This window comes from Rhea americana, unplaced genomic scaffold (genome assembly GCF_003343005.1).
Source record: "Rhea americana isolate MKP2758 unplaced genomic scaffold, rheAme1 scaffold_107, whole genome shotgun sequence".
Classification (NCBI taxonomy): Eukaryota; Metazoa; Chordata; class Aves; order Rheiformes; family Rheidae; genus Rhea; species Rhea americana.
In genome coordinates this window covers 2,078,964-2,096,588 of record NW_028185117.1, presented here as the reverse complement: position 1 = coordinate 2,096,588, position 17,625 = coordinate 2,078,964, and the positions used below count along the sequence as shown (strand labels likewise).

At 45.6% G+C, this 17,625-nt stretch overlaps 1 protein-coding gene across 5 annotated transcripts in view; it reads left to right on the top strand.

The window, feature by feature from the left end:
• Positions 1 to 17,625, top strand: part of ADGRL3 (adhesion G protein-coupled receptor L3) — a 359,836-nt gene that overhangs the window by 141,448 nt on the left and 200,763 nt on the right. The window lies entirely within an intron of this gene.

The following is a 17,625-nucleotide window of genomic DNA, read 5'->3' as shown; positions in this document are numbered from 1 at the left end:
AAACTTTTCTTTTTATATGTTTCTTTTTTCTTTTTCCCCAAAAAGATTTGTCAAAACTTCCCCTCTTCCCAAGAACAGATTTAGTTGTGACAGATAATCATTTTCTGATGAAAGAACAAGTTTTGTCAGAAAATTCTCAGCCAGCTCTTCTGGGGGCTCTACATACTGAACAAAATCAACCTGACAAGCACGCTTGCTTCATCCACGTGTGTGTCAAGSGAAGCATAAAAACAGGTGGAGGTTAACACTTGAATAAAATTTTAGGTCTTGTGGTTTCTTCTAACTTGTTGGTATTACCCAATAATGCCATAGCTTAAAGATGAGCTGCTGATGGCTTGTGGAGTTTTCCAGAATGGGAGGGGGGGAAAAAAAGATGAAAGTAGCAAAAAAACCATTTTTTCGCTAGGATGTTTTGGTGTTGTCTGCCATGGAACACACTTGGGCTGTGTTGGGCTTCTTGCAAATGGTTATCGTATGAAGAAAGCATTTATACGTGTGGCGGACCTCGTAGGATGTATGCTCACGCTTCTCCCTCCAGCTCTTTTACCTCTCATCTCCCGCCCCTGCCAAAAATACAACAAACCAAAACCCCTGCTGCCCTCGACATGAAATACTGGTGGTACCACGTGAACTTTTGCTGCTTGTTTTTTGGAGTCAACTCTTGACTTGGAGTGAAAAGGAGCTGGTTCTTGTCTGGAAATAGCATTTAAATAGCTGGCTGTAAATCACACAAATTGACTTTTTCTTTCCTTCCTTCCTTTTCTCCTTCAGAAATAGATAGAGTGACAGTAAAAGAGGATTGACTAGAAAGCATTTATTTTGAGTGAAAGGCTTTACAAAGAAGACAGGCCCTGTCCTGCGGATGAGGATGGCAGAGGTACGGACATGTGCAGAAGCACCTAGGCCTCCAGTAGGTTGGTGGGGCTGAGCTTTGACTTTGGCCRCCTTCTCCCTTCACGAAGGCTTTGCTGCTTTGACTTTATTTCCTTAGTGTGTTGAAGCCTTTTGATTCCTGTAATTTATTGTTTCAGCAGCTTTCTTCCTGGGATGGTTCTTGACTGGTTACGTTATTTGAGGGCCTCAGAAGCAGTCCGTGGCGATCGTGTCTGTTCAGGATGTCGCTCTATTATCGTGCCAGCTCTTTATTTAATGTAGCTTATTTACGCATATTTTTATATGTATATGTGCAAATGTGTTATGAAATACAAATACTTTAAAAGCTTATAAAATAGCACATAAATACCTGGCATCCTATAAGTTTTTCTCCTCTTTCAGTAGATGAATCTTGAACTGCAATGCCCTGTGTGCACTAATACTTTGTTAGCTTTATGCAACCTATACTTTTGATTAAAAAATGCAGTAGATAACTGTCTTTTGGTTTGTACGAGGGAGCGAGGGCAAACCTTTCCTGAATTATTGCGTGGATCACGTGTGCAGCTTGCTGGGGGAAGCTGTGAAAGCTGACTGATGTGTATTAATAGAACCATGCAAGATATCATGGGAAAGTGTTTTATTATATTCCAGAAATATTGTATCTTTATTTTTATGGTGACTTAAAATGGCAAGAACAAAATGATATCACGAAATTAATTTGACCGTTAAAATGCAACTTTGCCGTGGGCTTACAGGAGGACAAGTAGCACACAATTAATTCTTCTTCCACGTTGACAGAGCTGTTTGACAGCTGCACCATCTGGCTGGGTGTGAGATAGACTGGATTTGATCAATATTTACTTTATGATTAACCCTTAGGATGCCGGCACAGATCCAGGAAGAAGGAATTTTAGGGGCTGGTCCCCACCGAGCAGGGGGTGAACTGGGTAAGGCTTTTTGAGGTGATGGGGAAGCGTAGCCAGGTCAAACTCTTATGTAGGTTGGCTCTTCCATTCTGTTGGGATCTCCTGCGACTTGGATGAAGGTTTTGGGCTTCGCAGGTCTGCCACTCTCATCTGTGGGGAGCGAGGAGGTGGTAGTTTAGCAAAGCATGGAGCATACTGAGTTTTGTTTGTTTGTTCTTTCTTTCTTTCTTATTTTTTGTGTATTGAGCATGGACTGAGCTCAAACTACAGCTTTTTGTGTGCTAACAGGGTTTCATTTTTCTGCTTGGTTATTAATTCTTTGTAAACCGCAAAGAAATTGCGAAATCTCTCTTCTTTATCCAAAAGTTACTTGCTTGATGGCATGCACAAATGAGCAGGCGAATATGCAGCTCATAGAGAATCATAGAATCAGTAAGGTTGGAAGGGACCTCTGGAGATCATCCAGTCCAACCTCCCCGCTCAGCAGGGTCACCTAGAGCATGTTAGACAGGGTTGCATCCAGGCAGGCCTTGAAGATCTCCACAGAAGGAGACTCCACAACCTTTCTGGGCAACCTGTGCCAGTGCTYCGTCACTCTCCCAGGGAAGAAATTCCCCCTCACGTTCAGGCAGAACTTCCTGTGGTTCAATTTCTGCCCATTACCTCTTGTCCTGTCACACGGGACAACTGAGTAGAGTTTGTCCCCGTCCCCTTGACACCCTCCCTTCAGATCCTTATACACATTGRTMAGATCCCCCCTCAGTCTTCTCTTCCCCAGGCTGAAGAGGCCCAGMTCTCGCAGCTGTTCCTCATAGGGCAGATGCTCCAGCATCTGGTTTGTTTTTTTGTTTTACCTTTAGTGAGAGAATTAGCGTGAGATACATTCTGCCCTGCTGCCGTTGCTACCTCTTTCCAGCGCTATCACTGAACTCAACAGGAGTTTTAACAGTTCAGGGAAAGCATCGCTAGGCCCGTGGAGGCTTTGACAATCCTTTCCCTAGGAAATAACTTTTTACCCCAATGTAATGATTTCTTCTTCAACAGAGCACAGAGAAGAGGGGAAGACATGTACTGTTTAGGGTTTTCTCTGTGCTGTAGCTGGGTAGAACATGACTTATGTTCATCAGCTCTATTTCCCTCCCATCTTTCTCATAGTCATGCTAGTTTTTGTTTCCAAATCACTATGGTGTCTTCTAGCATCCTCTTACCTTGTGCTTTCTTCTCTTCCAAGTGGCACAGACATCACTAAGGAAAGCAGTGCTGGGCCAGGCTGAAGACCTCCTGACCCAGAGTCCTGTCTCCATCAGCTGTTAGTAGCAGGTGCTTGGAGAAAGAGGAAAAAAAAAACAGTATGAGAATAAGGGCATATCTGTGTTAGTTCTCCTGGTGCTCGTTCCTCATTTCTGATGATCTGCTTAAAGACATTGTAATCCAGAGGATGTTGTGTGGACTGTCCCATAGCCATCACTGATGGATCCGTGCTGTGTGAATTTGTCTAGTTCTTTCTGAACACATCTTTGGCTTCTGCACTATGCTTTGGCAGTGAGTTCCCAAGGTCGTCATATGTCATGTGCAAAAAATACATCATCGTGCTTGTTTGAACCTTGCCACTGCAATTACTGTTTTGGGCTTCCTCCTGTTTGTTGAGTTGCAAGAAGTACTGAACAGTTATGCCCTATTTATCTTCATACCGTTACTGATTTTGTGCTCTTCAGGTGTATCCCTATCCCTTGCACATTGAAGAAGCTGATTCAGTGTTTCTGTAGCGCATCTATAAAGAGGATGGTTAGTGCCTCCTCGGGTGGCAGCCATCCCCTATCTCCAAGGCGTCTGCTCTGGTAACCAACTTGCAGGAGAGGACTAGGTGGCAATGCTTTTGTGATGGACCAGCTGTGGCCAAGGAACAAGGGCTGCTTGCTGTTTTGTCACCTGTGCCTGCAGCTTTTTTTTTTCTTTTTTTGCAAAGGGTCTGTGCCTTAGGTGGGCTCTGCAGAGCTGGAGCACTTCCTTCTACCTGTGAAGTCAGTAGCTGATCCAGGTGGAAATATGTGAACTCACGCAGACGCTGCAGGAACTGAGCCCACGTAAATGTGTAAAATAGCCCTGGCCAAGTGCCGGACTCTAGTTATGGTGCCTTGTGTTGCTCTGTTGACGCATATACCAGGAATAAGTGAAGATAACAGGGTCGATATCCAGAGAAATAGAAAATATTGAACAACCCCTGGGTGCTGGCATTTATTTTAAGTGGCTAAAATAAGGCATAACCTGGAAAACTGGAACAGGTTGTGTGGTTGCRAGTACTTACTTCCTGATCTCTTTCAGAGCGTATTTCTCTCCGTTCTGCTAGTGTGTTGGTGGTAGATGACTGTGGGATCATTTAGTGGCTCTGACTACTACTGAGAGCAGAGCTGCTGTTCTATTGCTGAATTTTGGTCGGAGGTGGTGGTGTTGTTATTTGTTCTCTTTACTTGCTTTGTCTTCTTCCCTGTCTTGCCTACTGTTTTCTTTTGATTCGAGAGCCATGTGGACAGTTATGAAAAAGTGCTGCAAGCCAGTACTCATCACTTAAGGCATTTTCAACTGCTCTGAAAGATAGAAAAGGTCATGAGACCTTTTCYTCAACTGCTGCGTTCACTTTTTTTCATGAATTTTGTATGCCTCTAATCATGGAGGCGTCCAATAAATCATGGAGGCATCTAATAATCTAATAAAAATAAATAAATACTGAAACACCCAGAGACATAAACCATCCAGCACATACCGTTATGAAAGAAATAATCATATAATGTATATATATAAGATATAGGACGGCCCGAGGAAGCGCATCGTGGCGCCCTGACCAACGTTGGCTTGTAGCAGTGGCAGGTCTTGCGTGAAAGCCATGTTGGCGGTGGGATGTCCCGAGCAGCGGGCCCTTTGCTTGCGTAGGGAGACGCTAACTATAAAGTTGCTCTTTTTGTGCATTTCAATTGACGCCAGTTTTTTTCGCAGTGATGGCTCTGTAAGATTTTAAAGCTGAACTAAAAACCTGAAGAAGTGTAATAAAAAGTCGTAAGGATTCGCTGTTCCTTGTGACTTCCTGAAGATGARTGGTCATCTTTCTCATGGCCACCCAGATGATGTACTGCAGTTCTGGGGCATCTGCCTGACTGCTTTTGCATGAGCGCACGTTTATGTGCCAAATCCTACTTCCTTTTGCACTTTCTGCTGTGGCGCAGTTTGACGGGTGCCAGGGTGCAGAGAACCTGGGAAGCACCGTGGGGAACATGCCTGCAGAGCAGGAGCTTTTGAGTGATCTGTCCTGTTCATCAGCAGGTATCTAGGTGAGGATTTGGAGGGGAAACAAATTTATTAATGCTGTGTTTGTTTCCTCCTTTGTGCCCTCCTCAGTGCTTTGTTTCTTGTATCTGTTTTTCTCTTTGTTTCTGGAGAAATCTCCATAGCAACCTCCCTGGAACAGGGAGGAAGGAAGTCAGGCTGGGAGAAGCAAAGGAGGCAGCCTGCGAACACGGCCAGGACACGAGCTGTCATTGCAGCTTTACCTTTGCTGATTCTTGCAAATCAACTGAAGAAACTGCTCGGGTTGGGGTATTATCTAGACTGCAAAGTGTAAAATAYGATGTCGCCAATGAGACCCACAGCAGACAAAAATCATAAAAACGCTGGTCGGAAGGGACCTTTGTAGTCCAGCTTCCCGCTCAGAGCAGGACTGTTGCCAACCCTACATCAATACAAGAGTGTGATTAACCACTAGCACCATCAAACAAATTGAAGAGCTCTGTGCAAGGTCTCAAACACACAAGAGCGCTTTGATCTTGAAGAAAAGTCACTTGCATGGTGATGGGGAAAAGGAGGCTCGAGTCTCGGCATAGACCGGCCTTGGAGGATCAAGATAGGGAGGCGACCGTAAAATCTGGTTTGCATCTCATGGGAGGACAGTGAGCTGAGACATGAGTGGAGAGTACTGCGCAAGGCAGTTCTTGGCCCCAGGTGAGGAGCAAGACTGTTTCTATTGCCCCAAACCAAGACACAGGAGAAAGAATTAACTGCATAACTCTGACTCTGGCACGTAATTTTTGGAGACAGTGAAGGTTCCCTAGCAATGAATCCACGTGATGTATGTGGACGCTGGGCAGGAGGTAAAGTCAGRGGTGCTCTCCCAGCAAGACACGTCYGYACCGTCGCCCATCCATAACGTGAATCTGCAAGCTCGCAAAATGGGATCATCTCTCCAGATGATAACCTCAGCCACCTCCCTTGCGTTGGGGAGGGAAAGACGAGCCGGAGGGCGCGATGGGTAATTTAACGTTAATGAAACGGTGGCTTAGAAACACCGCTGGGAGGCAAGTGAATCCGCTCGAAGAGTTGGGYCGTCATTAAAATACCTAACGCTGCAGAGGGGCTTCGCCGGTGGTAAATGGGTTATCGACTTTCGGTTCCTATTTTGACTACAACTGCACGCAGGATCTAAGGGCTCCAGCAAATCCCGGTGCCTAAGGTGGTAATGTATTCTGTAAATCAATAACATATTAGTAATAAAAATGGCCAAACCATGCATCCATTAAGGATTCATAATAGAAATTTGTTTAGGGTATATACCGTGTGTATTGTTTGCTGCTATTTAAAGATGAAGTATGTCTTTCAAGCAGAGTGCTCRTATATATATAGCTGCCTACATTTTAAATCCATTTATTTTTAATATGAAGATGAACTTAAATAATATGAGGAAATACGTATGAATAGAAGTCAGTATTTCAAATTGGAAAACACTGAGGGAACATAAGTAAGCTGAAAAGCCRCAAGTAGACGTCTGCTGTTGCTGAAACCTAAATACTGGAACCGAGCTAAGTAATACGTTTACGTGGCAATTGCYGCTTGCAGCTGCGGGCTTGCAGGTAGCTCAGGCTTTTGCTGGCTTCATGCCTTAACGCTGAACTCTGCAGTTTTCTAATAGTTTATTAGGCAAGAGCCTCGGAAGGCTGAATTAAAAGAGCAGACGAACCTACCGAAAATGTCTGGGCAATACCTTGGCTTTCGTTCGTTCTCCGAAAATTAATGTAGCTGCTTGGCCCGGGGTGCAGCCCATCACCGACGGCGAGGAGGGACCCTCGGTAACGAAGAACGGTGGAGAAAACGGGCCACGTGTCGCATCGCAACAACCAAAACCCGTTTTAGATTACGYGGGTTACAGTTCGTTACGGACACAGAGCAAGCCTCCGAGCGAGTTCCCATCTGTTGGGTTGCCTTAGGCAATTSCCTTCCTCCTCCTCCTCCTCCTCTCGGCCTTTTATTCCTAGGAATTCAAAGAAGCTGCCCTGGGACGTTTTTGCCCGTTCGGGGCCGCTAGATAAAGGCGAGACGCAAACCTTCCTTGCTCGGGTGAGCGCAGCAGGTATCTGCGTAACAGATGACTGAGGGGGTTTTAGTTGTTGTTGTTTTGGGGGATTTCTTGGTACTCTGCGATAATAAATGCAGCGAGTTCTGTGCTGCCAAATGTCCCTCTTTCTCCCCATTTGTTTTTTTCTTTTCTAAATCTTCATAATCTTTTAAAATACAAAGGGACTTRTTTCTAGCGCCAGTTTATCTGACTTCAACTTCCAGCTATGGCATCTTATTTTCCCTTTTCCTGCTAGATTAAAGAGCTCRCTGTAGTCAGAAATCTCTTCCCTGTGTAGATACCAGTAACTACCACGGTCTTTTGGACCAGTTAACCAGACTAAGCCRTCTTCCTGCAGAGACTGGTGCTTTTGGCCGTGTTGAAGCACGGCCTGCTGAAGCGGAGAGGCAGATCCGGTTTGTAAAACCAACCGGCTCCTCGACGTTTCATCGGCTTTTGTGGGGGCTGCAAATCTTRGTTTGTCTTTTTTGTTTGTTTGTTTTTTGTTTTGCTTTTGTTCGTTTCGTTTTATTTTTTTAGATGGTCAGTAAGCAGGTTGAATGGCGTCGGGCCGACGGGATGCTTGCTGAACCTCCGGGAACGGCTCGGCTGGGACGCCCGTTCCCCGTTTGCATTGCTTTACGAGAAGCACCAGCTAATTCGTTTTTTACTATGTGCAATGGGGGTTATGTGCCGTTTTTATAGCCTTGATTTCTTTAAGAGTTGCCAGTAGCAATGTGCCGGCGTCCCAGATCTTGTTAAAAGCCAGCAAGGAGTTTGTAAGCTGGGTTTTTTTCCTTACTCTTTGATATAAGATATCTAATCCTGCGGAATGAAAAATATTYAGCTTGAATATTTGCAGTTGTATCTTTCCTAGTATCTGATAGAACAAAAGGCATCTCTTTATCACTGTGAACTCTGAATAYGTTTTCTAGCTTCTTTCCAAATACAGATTGGAACGAGCTGCTGAGTATTTGTGCGGTGTCGATTTTGTGCTTGATAACTGGCTGCGTGTGTCTCGCTATTGCAAAAATGTTGTTTCTTAAAGTTTTTATATATTTTTTTAATCTGATGATCCGCAGTGTTTTCGTTTATGCTTCARGYTTTCCTTATTGTCTGTTTGCATTTMCAAACTCTTTGCGTTTCCAAAYACTAGTTTGTGCTTGTTAAAGACATCGTCTTCGCTGTTGAGCGAGGATGGGCTTCTTAACAGAAAGAAGCTTTTCTCCTGGTCGTGGAGTTGGGGATTTTGTCGTCTGGAAACAGAATTCTCAGTTTGCCATCCACGGTTTTAAGTGTAAATATTTAATTTCTGTTCAGTGTTGCCTGATGCCGTTTCCATCTCCGAGGAGCTGCCCTGGGTAAGACACCCAAGTATATATGCTACCTGTCAGGACTGTGATTCTTTTTTTCCGTTTTCTAAAATTTTCTGAGTTAAACTGGTTCATAATTATTTGCCAGCCAGGGTGTGAGACCTTGAGCGTATAGTCATGCAGTGAAAAATTCCAATGCGTTGAGAAATAGTTGATTTTTAAAGAGAACCTGCTTTTGACTGACCTTTTGGTATTTCACCCGCGTACGTCGCCTGCAAAACAGCTTTGTAACTCTGCCTCGGCAGAGCGTCAGCAGGGTGAATCCTGCGGGAGAGCTTGTAAGGCACGTTGTTACTGAATAGGAGGGGGCACAGAAGAATGGTAAATACACAAGTCTAATTTTCTTTCTTTTCTTTTTTTTCTTTTTTTTTTTTTTTTTTTTTTTTTTCAAGATTTTTCGTGGTACTCCGCACAGCGCCCTTGGCGCTCTATCCGGACGCTTTCTGTGAATGTGAAYGGCACACACAGCGTGATGGAAGTATATAACAGTTTTAGTCTTAGAAAAGACAGAATATGCTACCTGTAAAGTATAAATAACTCTAGGAGAACAATGCTGGAAATAGGTACAGAAGGAAATGGGTATTATAGGCACAGGAAAACGGTGCTTGCAATAGATCCTTTGTTAGATTAAAATCTGTTTCTATTTAGAAAGCACACTTGAATRTACTGTAATGTAATTACGTTAGAAATTTAACTAGTAATCTCCCAGAATCAGCTCTCTAGCAACCTTTGCATGGTACTCTGTCCCCTCAGGAGAATCCTTCGGACAGCTCTAGGGGAGAAGGTTACAGGYGTTTTTGGCAGGCCTCGTGGGTCAGTGGCGGTTGGGTTTTGGCGCCGGAAGATGTCCGTCTCCTGGTTTCTAGGGATGTCCCCCCTGGCMTGGGGTCATACGGACTCCTTTGGCTTTGGACTTGAGGATATGCTGATATTTCAACCTCACCCGTGCTGAAACGGTCCTTGTGCACCTACCTAAAGTTGTCTTCTGTTCTGGGACATCATATTTTGGAGACTCTGAGCCCAAGTTCAGCATCATGCGAGGTCACCTATGTCTGTCTGGGCTGGCAGGGACTGCTCAGGTGAGGGTCTTGGGTCCAACTTTTCCTTCTGCTGAAACCATCCATGTCGGACACTGCAGCGTGGCTGGGCGCAATTCCCCGGATGCGTTAAGAGTTACGTCTGGCCTCCTGATGCTGCTGCTCGGTGTTATATCTTCTCGGCTTTTTCTGGCATCCCAGCAGCTCTGTCTTGGCTGAGGTTTTTAAAAAGCCTTGCTCTTTCTGACCTTGTATTTGCAGGATGGGGTAGTTTGTCAGGTAGGTTGTTGAAGATGTTTATTTGCCTTTAGCGTAGAAATCTCTGTCTGGTTTTGCTGGGCGATTAGATCCTTTACTGTTGGCAGAGAATTCAAAGGAAGATTTTAATTCTTTCAGTCTGCCTAGAGGGAGAGCTCTTGAAGGAGGAGAAACCGAAACAAAATTTGTGAATGTCTCTCAAATAAGAGAAAAAAAAAAAGTCTTTCAGTCATCATAGCAGATTGCTTTTTTTTTTTTTTTTCTTAAGCAAATTAGATTTTTTTCAACCATATTTTCATTGAACTGGTGAGCATTATGCCCTCAAGTATCAGCTCTGCATCTGCTGGCCGTGCTGCACGGCTATCATCTGTGCTAGTGTAGCTTGTGTCTCCAGCATGCGCGTATTCCCTCTCCCCTTAACCGGAGTTTGAACATCCTTGGCATACATATATTCACRTACACACATGCACATCTATGTGTACATAGTATTTCTAGCTCAGAAATGCCCGCGCAGGCTGTGTGATGGGGAGAAACGTTCAGGCACAGCGGTTGCAGCGGGCAGGCGGTTACAATAGGAAACCTAATGACTCGGGATTTCAGTTTTGTTTCCTAGCGAGTGAGCCGTTTTGTGGAGCCGATGAAACTTTGGGTTTAGTGTTTTGCTCTTTTCCACTGAGGAGAAGGGGTATCTGCGGGCAAAAAACCTCTTATTTCCCTGCAAAGCTGCTTTTGCTCGCCAAGCGACACGTTTCCACCCAGAGCAAGCGTGTGGCTCTTCAGCTCGTTCCCCAGATTTCGGTCTGCTGCYGTTTTTTGAGATCGGTGGAAGTCTGCAAAGTTGACCAGCGGCTCAGGTGAACGTGCRGTAACTTTGGCGYGCTGCTGCAAAACTCCTTTTAGGCRCGRGTGTATTTAAGGTGAAATCACAGCTCCTTTGAGGTCAGAGGGGAGTTGGTCCCACCGCTGCCGTTGACGGCCAGGATTTAGAGGGCTGCAAAGAACGTCTCGCCGTAGCCTACTTGCGACTCTCGTTAGCGTATCRGCAATAAATATCCTGTGTCTCGTGCCTATATATTCCTGAGACTGAGCTAATGGGTGACCTGCCATGGCAATCCTTGTCCCACAGCTGCGCCCTGGGCTGTCTCTGTAGATTAGACGCAGAATTTGGCAATAAGCACTTGGTGGTTTCTGAAAACCCCCCTTCGAGGTGTGCCAAAAAGGGGACCCCAAATTAAGTTTCCTAACTGCAAAATGATGCTTCTGCTTTTGCCCATTGCGTATGTCATGCATTTATAGAAAGATGCGTGTGTGTATGTATATGTGTGTATATAGAAATAAAAATAATATGGAGTGCAATTCTGGGGAGGAGGCAGGATCTTAAGCCGTTTTAGGCTTCTTTAAAACTTTCACAGAGTTATGGGCTAGTGGAAAGAACAAATTCTCTGTTATTTGTGGCAGAGGCTCAAAGGAGCTGTGATATCTAAAACGCCATGAAAAATCACTGTTATTTATTTAATGATCTATGGTTTAGCCGTATTGCTTCCCGAAGATGGCTAGTCTTCAAGGTCTGGGTAATATTTTGTAAAATTAACTCTAAAGGAAATGTTCTTGGCTTTTTGTGAAGTAAAGTAACTGGTTTAGATAATCAGGCTGAGGGGCCCCGCATTTTTGCATGGATATTTGAATGACTGCCTCTAATACTTAAGGAGAACTTTTTCTTTCCTTTCGTTCTTTCTGGACACTTCTTCAGATTTCATGCAATTCTCCTTTCTGAGCAGTGCAAACTTAAAAATAGATTTACAGCTGTAGTAAACAAGTGCGTAAACAGCACAAAGTAATCCTTGCTCTGCCGTTCATCATTTCTTTAATAATGCAGATATTTCTACAAGAGGTTTAATGCTCCCCTTCAGAGGCTATTCAGGGAACTGTAAATTCAAATAAAAGTTTAACTTAGAGGAGGTGCTGCTCAGTAGGAATGTATTATTTGGAGATGTAGTATTCTCCAGCAAAACCTCGAACACATCCGACCTGTCTGATTTTTGAACCTGCTGAGTTTACTGGATCAGCCCCTGTGGGTGGTGCGAGGATCAGTCCCCTGTCCGGTGGTGCGAGGATGGATAACGTCGTGGGGTTATAACATCGTGGGGTTATACTGGTATATCAAAGCTCATTCTGATGAGAGAGAAGCTCCGCTGCTAACAGTGAAGTTTTTCCAGCTTTACGTAGTTTTAACACGGACAGGGATTTGCGCTCGTATTTTAAACGGAAGCAAAAATAAAGCATAATATGGCTGCGTGAACTTGCGGTTCAATATGAAATTTGAAAATGATAAGCAGCTTGTTTTTCCTTTAAGTTCTTAAGTGAAACCCTTGCTACTCATGCCTCTTGGAGCGTACCTGCTATGGTGGTTTATAGAAGTTTTTATCTAGGATTAACAAATTAACCTTACTAATGGCTCCAATAAAAAGCTACAGCACAGTAATTTAAAATGGGGCGAATTTTGTTATTACCCAATTTCCCCTCRCTTCACCGCAATTAATTTGTGCTGCATTAAATCTGAGACTTCAAGGTTGTGCAGCAATGTCAAAGCAAAAGCTTCCCTGCGTATTGSAGGCAGGTAGGGGGGTTATTGCAGCATTTATTGCTTGCCCAGCTTTGCGTTGAGCGGGCAAGAAATGCACCAGGCTGAGGTATGTTTGGCCTTGCCAAAGGCCCCRGTGTGATCTGTGCTATACGGATCTGTAAGAAGAGGCGGTCCCTGTTGCCCAGAATTTAACATCCTGAGTAAAGGAAATATTAATGCCTATATATTAGGGACCAGGACCTGATACCCCCCTATTTGGGGTAATATCCTTGTAAGGCTGGAGGGAGAATTTAACAGAGCGAGTTGGTTGCAAGTCTTAGGTGCTGCAGTGCAGGACTTCGACTGCAGAAGGTCTCCCTAGCAGTAAAGAGCTTTTCTATGCTGGAAAGTTAATTTGTATTAAGGAAGTCTCTGAATTTAAAGAGCGGTCGCTGTATGTCGATGACTCCTCTGTAACAGTGGAGATGGTCCACTGCAATAGAAGGTGTTTGGAGGTGGCTTTTTCTCATGATGGGGCTTAAGTATTGACAAACGTGCGTTGGGAGCTTGCCCTGGGAGACGGCAYGGGAGCTTGTCTGTTGTTTTCAACATGTTGTTTCTGCTTGAATTAAATTCATTTAAGTGACATTTAGCTCAGGCTGGAGCTATGCTTCTGACTTATGATCTGAAGGTAGGTTGGCGTGTATTTTTTTGAACAGCCTTTCTTCTTTCTAAATTATTTTTGCAACCTTCCTGTGACCTCAGCAATCGTTTTGTGAGCTAACTCAACTCAGCAACCTAGGGGAAACTTTTCTTTGTTTGTTTGTTTGTTTGTTCCTGGTGGCTTAGTTTCTTGGTGGACTACTGAGTTGAGCCACCTCGTCGAATGGTCCAGCCAGCACCAGCGTGGGCACAGGGCCAGCAGCTGACGAGCATGGGCTGGAGGTGGGATGTGGAGGGCTGCAGGAGTGGTGGGGGGAGCAGGGCTTCCCTACTTCAATAGTGGGGACCTGGTAGGTGGGACGTGGAAGGGAGAGGGTGAGCCTTGGTGGTACCTTTCCTTGCAGTGTGCTCAGGTGTAAGTATTAGCTGTGAGAGGAGTATTCATCTCTGTGAGCAGGAGGATTTGCTGAAGATGGCACATCAAAAGAAATGTCTTCTGCAATTCTTGAAGCATCTCCCATCACTCGCTAATGACAGGATGGCCGGGAGTCCCAGAGCCCTGATTGACACGAAGGTGAAACTAAGCTGCTCAGCACTACTGGAGAGGCAGGAAGAGAACAGAGCCCTGCTATTATCTCCTTCCTTGTTGGTTTTCTATCTCAAAACCCTTCAGGAGGAATGTTGCCTTCTCCTGGAGATCAGGTTTGCTTTTCGGTGTCCCACGTCTGCGGGCTATCTTGTTTCTTGCCAGTTCCCCTCTTTATCTTCCAGTTCCCACTGTGGGACACCTGCATTCATAGCTGCCATCTGGTTTCCATGCTCTTGCTCTCTATCCTGTTATCTCCTCCTTTTCTCTGTACGCTGAGCGTTGTCACCCATTTCTGTTGTGAACATCCATCCTTAGGTGTCTTCTCACACCTGGCTGATTGCTGAGGTGGCATCTGCTTGCAAATTCATCCCTTTCCCAGTTCTTTCCTYTCTGGCGATTTCCCACCATCCGCCTTTGCCCAACATCTGTTGATATCTCTCCTCCTCTTCCCTGCAGGGAGAGCTAAGCTGGCGTGAGAAAGGCTTCCCTGTACCCTGAGCAGGATTTGGGGGAGTAAGGGCAGAGAAGCTCGATACGGATGTTGCAAACGTTTGCTGCAAGAGCTTGGCACTGGCCGGCGTCCGTAGGACGCGCCGCTGACCCTTCTGCTGTCTGAGAGCGGAAGAAAGGCTCTTCCACCCTCTCCCATGAGAAAAGATGCAGAGCTGTTTGCTGCTTAGCAGGCTGTCGGCGTGTGTAGAGACGCGGGATGGGGAGAGCGCTCTATGTCCGTACCTTCTGTCCGTGTTTGTATTCTAACCGCAAGTTTTTCAAGAGCTGTGGAACAACCGACGTTTTTAAGCTTCTCAGAACCAAGTTAATATTTGTGAGCAATTAAAATTGGAGAATGTGGGGCAGTGTAAATTGGGTAAATGCCTGTTGCCAGTGCCTTGAGTCTGAGCTTTTGTTTGCTGCTAATATTGTTCTTGCGATCAAAAGCCAGCTGGAGTTTGGATTAAGGGAAAGGGAGGCAGAGAAGAAGCATTGAGTCGTGTTTACACACCGCAAATGAAGGCGGTAACGAGACTTTGCCTTAATCGGAAAAGGAGGAGACCCTGATTTGGAAAAGTGGGAGACCTTGGTTTGGAAAATTGCTTAGACGCGGGCTCCCGTTCACGGAGCGACGGTCTCCGTGATAAAGCGTCTTGGCTCGAAGGGGATTTCAGCACGTGCCCATGCCCAAGCTGCCCTCAGGGTAAGAGGGTGTTTTGGGTTTTGGCTTTACTTTTTTCAGCGGAGTTAAGACCGACTGTGGGAATATTAAGCGTTGTGAAATTACGGACGCCGAAGCGTCCCTCCGTGCCGGCGGGAAACCTCATCCCCCCGCGTGCTGCGTTTGCGTTTGGGAACGGTAAGTCAGGTATTTAGCTGGGCAGAGCAAATCCTGCGCGGCGCTTGTGAGAATAATTATCTCTGCGCTTCCAGCTTTTTTATTTCAGCGCCCTTAAATGTGCGCTTTAATTTCACTCTGGAAATTGTGAGCCAGAACATCCTTTTCCTGGGAAATTTGCATATAAAACCTAATTACAAACATCATCCCACCCGTTCTGTTTAAAAAGGACATCCGCTACCGTCATGCTTCGAAATGTAACGGAGCTCAACAAGTCTCTAGCAGCCAAAAGGACATGTAATTTAAAGGCTATTTCAGCATTTGATTAAGCACACAGTGATAACTACAAGCCCGTGCCCTGCAGGCATGGCAAGAGGCAATTATGTTCTGAGGTCAGAAGCAAGAGGGGGAGGAAAAAAAAAAAAAAAAAACACAAGATTTTGATGACTTACTTAATTTTCCAGCTCCTGAAATTAGCGGAGACAAAGAAGTCCTGAATTGCCCCGATAAAACCGCGGCCGTGCTCTGTTTGGGTCTCACCCTCCGCGCTCGCTTTGCCCTGCGTRAGCTCGGGGCTGCGGGGTTTCCGCCGAGCGGCCGCGCTTGCGAGGCTCGAGCTGGCAGGCGTTTAAATCGCTCCAGAGGGCGTTTTCCAAAAATGTTTTCAAGTCCTGCCGTCTGCGTTTAGATCGATGCCCACGCGCGCGCGGGGTCCTGGAGAAAGGCACCTGGTTTTCGTGGCGGTGAGCGGCCGGCGGCTCCTCTTGACTTCCAGCCAACGATTAGGTCGCTTATTCAGGAGGTGAAATAAGGAGCTCGGTGTGGGGTAGAGCCTGCGAAGACAGGGAGCTGCTCAGAGAAGTGTACTCGTGAATTAATACAGTCGCGTTCTGTAGCACACAGTTAGACTTTGATGCATCTTACTCCAGAGCGAAATAAAGTAACTTTGCTCCTTACAGGAAAACCAGCAAAAATGCTGATGTAAGGAGATTGTATAGGGACCCAGCATCAACAATTGAGCTTAGGAGGAGATGAACAACGAGCCTCTGCTCTGTTTGGAGCATTTACTGCAGGAATCGGGGTAGAAGAGACCCATGCAGAGCAACTCGTTCAATAGACAACTGGATGGAGAGAACACCGTTGCTTTCTGCTACCGTACCGTAATAAAATATTTGGTTCTTCCTAACACTTGATGCAAACAAAATCCACCCACGTTGCTGCATTTATTTTATGCCTTAGAGCTGTTGACTTGAGGGTTCCCTTGAATTTGTGATAGTGCAATGAGGAGTCCGTGCACAAAAGTTGTCTCTCTTTCTGATGGCAAGTGTTTGGGTGATTACTTGAGAAACAAAGTTCAACTTCTGCGTTGTAGAAAGCTGCATCCAGAAGTGTTTGCGCCTGGCCAGGTACCCGGTAAGGCCTGCACTTTTTTTGTGTTACCCCTTAAAGTGAAGGAAAACACGAGTTGGTGTTCTGGAGGTACTGTGCCAGGCGTTGACATTCATGCAGTTTTAGTAGATCACTGCCATAAGATGTCTTGCGTGTATAGAGGGCATAAGAAACGTACCCTTGCATCTGGAACAGAAACGTGGTTAAGAGCTTTTGCTAAATCTCTGTATTTTTGTATTTCACTGTAAAAATCCTCTACCAGGAGCTTCAAGTGCTGCGTCGTTGTTGACAGAGTTACTGTGAGATTAGGACACTATCTCAGCCCTCAGAAACCTCTATTTTAATAAAACCATATTGCTGATAGCAGCTCCTAACATCTTATTTACGGCAACTCAGGGGAGCGGGCGGATGAACTGCAGATGCGGAGGATTGCTGCACCAGGGTTTCCAGGAGTAAATGTCCCCTCCATTAATTTCCGTGGTTTTAAATAGGGTTCCCCTTATCTTTGTGCTTTTAATGCCCACTTTCTTCAATAATAGAAATTTGTTGGTGCAAAAAACAGGTCAGGCGTAGGAGTTGATAGCAAAAGCGTACTTTGGGAAGGGTACAGGTTAGAGGTTTGACTTTCCTACCCTAGTAGGGATTGCAGAGGTAAATTAATATTAGTGATGCATCTTTCCCACTGTGATGGTCTACGGATATGACAGCAACTCCGAAAGCAGAGCAAACGGTGGCAGAGAAAAGGCAACTCTGGGGTATCTAAAGAAAGGTCATATTTTTCTTTTGCTATTATTTCTAGAAGGAAATTTGGAGCGTGCGTCCCATATGAAAGTTTACATGGAGCCAGCAGCAGTGCTTTGGGAGGTGGATTTTTGGGGAGATGTTCTGAAGGGGGAGGATGGTTTTTGTAGGGGGAAGCAGGTTGTTCGAAGATACTTGCTGTTGGGTGGCCCCTGAGTCTGTCAAAGCTGAGGTTAAAACGTCTCTGTGGCTGCCACAGAGATAAAAACTCAGGGTTTACCCTTGAGTTTTGCAGTTGGTGCTGATGCAGCACAGAATGAGGCCAGCGCGGCACGTCAGCCCTAGAGCCGGGGGACCTTTGCGCCGAGTTCGCGTCCCGATGGAGCGAGGAAGGGAAGGAGTCGGCTTTTGCGTCCGCTCGTGGCCAGCGTGTCCCGAGTTTCCCGGCTCCGCTGCGGATTTCCTGAGCGATCCGGGCGCGGAAAGGGCACCGCCTAGCTGCTGCC